The sequence below is a fragment of the Schistocerca cancellata genome, chromosome 2, assembly GCF_023864275.1.
Source record: "Schistocerca cancellata isolate TAMUIC-IGC-003103 chromosome 2, iqSchCanc2.1, whole genome shotgun sequence".
In the NCBI taxonomy this organism is placed as follows: Eukaryota; Metazoa; Arthropoda; class Insecta; order Orthoptera; family Acrididae; genus Schistocerca; species Schistocerca cancellata.
The window spans coordinates 665,924,394-665,930,845 of record NC_064627.1 but is presented as its reverse complement, the minus strand read 5'-3'; positions in this window follow the sequence as shown (position 1 = coordinate 665,930,845).

Genomic DNA, 6,452 nt, shown 5'->3' with positions numbered 1-6,452 from the left:
GATTCTTGGATATTGTTCATGTCATCAAAATAACATTACTGAAGATATTTCCAATAAAATAACTTTGAGGGGAAGGAAAAACAATAGAGAAGGAAAAAATACACCTGTTTTGTTACAAACCCAGCATCAGCCAACCAACATGCGGGAGGAAACCAGCTGTAAAAAATCAGGATTTTTGTGGGCTTAGATCATCAACAATACAGCCGAACAGGAATGGGTATCACCAATGTGGTAAGTAGTCTATGCCATCTCCAGGTAATGTAGGGATATAAACTTTGGTTCAAAGAGAAGTGGCTTTCAGAAAAACAAAAAGAGAGATCAAGTATTTACTTTATTATAAATTAATATTTGCCATATTAGACATAACTGTTAGAATTTCAACACTTTTGTAATGATGAGAATGTTGATATCATATGTGTGTATGTGAGCATTGGTTAGCAGAAAATCAGGTAGATGTTTTTGTTCTTCATTGACATACAACTACAGTCATAATGAGTAGAAAGCAGAGGCAAAATGATGAGTCTGAACTCAGTGTAAGAGACAATTCCCAATTTACAAAAATTGATGGACCATCATAATGTACAGAGTTAGAAGCAGAATTTAGATGTATAAAAGTAACAAATGAAAATCTAATAAATGCAAGCATACAAAGACACCTAACTGTGATACTGATACATTTTTGAAAGATTTAATTAGGACTTACAAAAATACTTAAGTGCAAAGTGAAGATTGTCTTGTGTGGTGATTTCAACATAGAAACAGTGAGCTCTCAAGAGCTTTTCTTAATCTGTTAAGGTCTCTAAATCTGTACTGTACTAACCGGTATGCTACATGCAATAATTCTTGTACAGATAATATCATTTTTAATTTTTCCAGAGGCAGTTATACAGTTAGTCTTACGAATGTATGCCTTGCAGATCCTGACACATTGCTCCACAAACTACCTATTAGACAACCAAGTTATTCTAGTGCACACAATATGATGTGAGTAAAAAGACAAAAGGAAGCTACATTACGTCACTTATTGGTCATTCAAAAGATACAAACTAGGACTTCAGTTAGAAGTGTCCATCTGATAAATCTGATGTTTAAACTGCCTTTGAAAACCTTTTTTAATGTAAAATTTTGGTATCCCTGGTCACTGTTAATAAAAACTAATTCTTCCAGAACACCTAAAAATAAAGAAGATTAATTAGTACACATAGTAACCGAACCAGATGAGACAACACATGCTTTTACTACAGACTGCATGTAAAAATGCCTGTAAGCAAAGCTCAGAGCAGAAGGAGACATTTTATGAAACTCCACTAAAGTGTAAAAAAATACGAATTTAAGCTTTTACAGGAAAAATGTTGCCTGTGAAAGGCACATTGATGGTGCACCCAACAAATGCAGTGCAGCATGACAAATTATAGCTCAAGAGAATCTTTCTGCACCGACCATATTTGGTTAGAAACACAAAAAGTAGGAAATGGTTTGCAGTAACACCAGCCACAGGCAAGCACATGTATTATGATTTACGAAATATTTCACAACTGTCGCAACATAGCAAGGTGAGTTGGTCTGATGAGGAGTGGAAACGGTTGACACAGCAGTACCTAAGCAGAAGAGGGAAGAAGCCTTGAAGCACTGGCTACCACCAAAATGTTTAGTATATGTGCTGTAAGGCATAGCAAAACCCAACCAAGCATAGCTTGGAAGCCTTTAAATACATAGCCATTTTACACCAAAGGTACTTCTGCTAGTGTTGCAGTTTTATCGCCACAGGGCTGCGACACTTGGACGCCATCTGGAATGCTGTTTATGGACCACAGTTCGATTCCGCATCAGGGCTACCCACCCTCAGACGATAGGACCTGAACTGCCACCACATTGGGCCAGCATTGGCCCTATGAAGTAGCTTGCTGGCCATCAACGTGGGGCAGTGTGTCACTGCAGTTATGTCACCTGCCTACCACTGGCTGGACAGCACAGGGAGCGCGAGACACGCCGCTGCCCCGCGGCTACAGCTAACTGAGACCCCCCATTCATAGAGTCGCTCCTGACATTGATAGTTGTATCATAAGCCACTGCCCGGCCGACGCTGTGCTCTGTCGGCATTGCGGGAGACAAAACACAGGTGACTTCAGGATGCCTCAGTCACAATGCTGCTTCCAGTTTTGAGCCTTGAAGAGGAGCCAAACAATTTGGAATTTTAGGCTGTTTAACTGGTGCTGCAAGGAGTAACCCTCCACCCCAAATTCACAAGCTATTGCAATTATTTTGTTAGGTCATTCAAAAAATTGAAAGTAAAATAGAAGCACAGAAACATGTGGTAGGGATTTGTTTAATGCCCATACATCCACCAGTAGATCATGTCTTTAATTGATATAGTATCAGTCACTAAAATTAAGAATAATCTCAAATTTTTACAGAGCTTTTTGTAGGTCATTGTTTACAGCTGTTAGATAATTTGGAAAAAGCATATTTGTGCCACCAGTTGTACAATTTTGTGTTTATGCAGCATATCTTCGGATGCACGGGAATAATCTTCCAGAGGACGACGGCTGCATCGTCATGGGCATTGTTGTACTAAGAGAGAAAAGAGGTAATTACCATTAATAAGAAGAGAACTTCCAAGACTAATTATTTATAGTTCATGTTACAGAAGATTGAAAGCAGTATCTGTCATCATATCCTGCATGGTGTTTGTGTAAAAGAAAAAAACTTCACCAGTCGACAGGTGCTGCTGATTATGATACTATCGTCATATCTTTCTCTTAATTGTATTTTTAGGCACCGACTGTCGGAGCGCCAGAACGTAAACAGAGCGATAAGCGGGAATACCAATGATGCAACTAGAGAAGACCTGTGCTTTGCAGTTGAACAGACGCCACAGAGCTTCCAGTTCACTGCAAACAATAAAGTTTTTAGTTCCAAAGCGCAGAAAGCGATAGTTACATCGGCTAGAGGACTGCTTGTGATCTCACTGCAGTTATCCCTTTTCCATTATTAAGTCGAGAAACATACTGTGTTTGAAACACTGACCTTTGTATCCTCGAAATGTTCCTTGGATGGCGTAAGAGGACAACTGAAAGAGAGGAGTGTAGTGATGACTAAGTAGTACGTTTCAGACGAAACGTGATAAATAGAGTTTCATTGAGTTCACGCCCTTATCGGAGTAATCATATGCAAATTAAAACTTTGATGACACGTTGGAAGAACTTGCTGCAGATGAAGAAGAGGAACTGAACTCTGATCATTCAATGCACAATATCCAGTGGAACGAATTCACTAACAGGCAAAGTCTTTCCGTATAGCAGAAAAGGGGGTTTCTGAGGGATTTGCCATCTGATATTAGCGCAGGTGAAGCGCTTTCGCTATTTTTAGACAACAGTATGATGAGCTTTTTAGTCATAGAAACTAATCGATATGCAGAGCAAAAACTACTTCAATATGCGACTGAACAGGTGGAAACCCACCACGTCTGATAAATTACAAACTTTATTGGACTGATGATTTGAGTGGGTATAGTACAGACACTGGTCATTAGTGTTGCTGCCTATTTCCATTTCCGCACAAGAAAGTGTCCTGAAATAATTTTGAATTACTCTTAGTAAACTTGCCTTTCACAAATAACATAACGACAGACGAGAGTAGCAGACTTGGTTAAGTTTTACTACTCCCAAATATATTGACAGAAAATTATCAGAAAATATTTTCACCAGGAGAAGATATTGCAGTCGACGAGGGGACGACTAAGGTTCAGGCAATAAATACTAATGAAATCTCATAAGTATGGTACAGGACTTTTCAAGATGTGCTCCACCGAAGGTTATACATGGTCTGAAAAAGTATATTCTGACGAGATACCGGCGGAAGAAAGCAAGTTGGCATAGCCAAAAACGTCTGTATTTAATTTGCAGCTATATTGTTAAACGAAGGACGAACTTCAGTTGTCGACAACTTTTATATGAGCTAAATTAGCAGTTAAATGGCTAACGTTCAAAATGCATGTTCTTGAAACTGTACGGTACAGCAAAAAATGTAAGCCGCGTTTTGTAATGTCATACTCATTAAAGAGAGGTGAAATTATAGCACATGAAGATGACAACAGTATTGCAGTGGTGAGATGGAAGGATGTTCACGACCTTAGGACGTTATCAACAAATCATGCACCTATTGTGATGTCAAGTTCAGATTCTATGCCTCGCGATCATCCTCCAACACAGTAATCTTTGGCAATACTGGCATATAATATGGAAAAACTGGCATCGACAGAAGCGTCCAGATTATGTCATATGCCACAACTACACAGAAGGGCACTAAGTGGGTCGGGAATTAGCACTCATTTGCTTTTAGGAAATACTATAATAAATTCTCACATCGTGTATCAGAGGGCCACAAACACAAAAATAGAAATAAGAAAATTTCGGGAACATCTAGGTGTTGAATGGTTGTCCCTGGAAAGTGCTATGCCCAACAGTAATAGAAATGAAGCAAGGAACATATACCACCGTTTGGAGAGTCGTAAGATTCAGTGTGGCAAGCCTAAATGAAGGATGTGTGCCCTATGTTACCAGAAGAAGAGGCAAACTGACGAACGTCAAGAAGCGAAAAAAATGTAAAAAGAAGTGTGTCCTATTGTTCAAATTGTCCAAAACCACTTCAAATGTGTTATCGTGTTTTAACAAACACCATGCGACATAGTGTTATGTAATATGTTGTGAGAAATTTAAATTAATAAAAAGTGTAGGATTTTGCATATAAAGCTTGTATGTTTATGTTGTATATCCTGTAGTTATATTTCAGTGCTTATTCCATTAAAATCCTTTGAAAATTCCAACTGTAAATCCTGTTAGCTTGAATAAGAAGAGCATCACCCATATGTGGTGATAGAGACCCCACGGAAGCTTCCCTGTCGCCCAGCTATAGATAATGTGGCAATGAACGTGTTAAGCAGTTCATGGAGATAATTGGCAGCTACCTACACTACTGCTGGTACAACATTTGGCAGTACATTACATACTGACAATACTAAGACCCCCAATTTATGTCCAAACTCGTTGCCTAACACAAGAAAACTTGAAAGTAGCAAAACAAGAGCTTTCTTTTAAGCTCGTGCAAGGAACCTGCCACCCTACAAGCAGTAACTGGGCGTCACCACTACATGTAGTTGCAAAGAAGACCATTGGATGACATCCCACACATTTCAGTCTTTGCATTCAATATCCATAGAAAGTACATCTTTTCCACATTGGATTTGGTACATTATTTTACCAAGACCCATTGCTCCAGAAGACATTGGTAAAACCGCAATCTGCACCCCCTTCAGTCTCTTTAAAGTTACAAGAATGCCTTTTGGAATATGCAATGCTGTGCAGACTTCCCAACGTTTTATGGATGAAGTTACACAAGGTCTTGACTTCTGTTATTTTTACATTGATGAAGCCTTGATGATGTCCAGTTCTGAAACTAAACACCTGCCTCAACTCACATGGACTAGTCTCCATTAATGTGCATCTTCGAGACATCAGAAATATGATTCACGGTTTACACCATTGATGCCCAAGGAATACAGCCATCACAGAAAGTAGAAGCTATAACCAACTTCCCACAGTCTGTGACTGTCCTTGAGTTGTGACAGGTTCTCAGTGTCACTGATCTCTATTGCCATTTCGTGTGGAACCATTGACTCTTGGCCACCTCATTACACAACCTTTTTTAAGGTTCACCAAAACCAAGTGGCAGACTGTCATGGACAAGCAAAGCTGAGACAGCCTGCAACAATGTGAAGACGACTATCTCTGAAGCTGCACTTTTAGCACACCCTGCCCCACAAGTACTGCTCACCATAGTGGCTGACACATCTGTGATTGTAATAGCTGCTGCACCTCAGCAACAAGTAGACTAACATTAGCAGCAGTTAGTATTCTTCAGCCTGAAGCTATCACTGTCACAGCAGAACCGATCAAAATATGATCACGAGTTATATGTAGTATATGCTTCAGTCAATAATTTCTGGCACATGCTTGAAGGTCAACACTTTATGCTCATCACCAACAACAAGCCACTGGCGTATGCTTTCTGTCAGAAGCTGGACAAAGCGTTGCCACGTCAACTATGTCACTTAAACTTCATATGGCACTTTATGGCTCCTATAGTCCACATTGTGGGAGAACTGAATATATCTGGAGATGCCCTCTCCCATGTAGAAGCGATTATAGGTGCAGTTGATTACAGAGCACTCACTGTGGTTGCAGTAATCCTACAATGAGTTCCAAGATTTACTGGCATAGTCATGTAGTCTGCAGCTCTGTCATATCCATGTACCACTGCCAAGCATGTTGTATTGTGATGCTCCCAGCTAGCCATGTCCATTTGTGACTGTTAGCTTTTAACAACATGCAGTCACATCCCTGCATGATTTATCTCATCCAAGGGTCCAAAGTACATGAATTGTGCTAAATGTA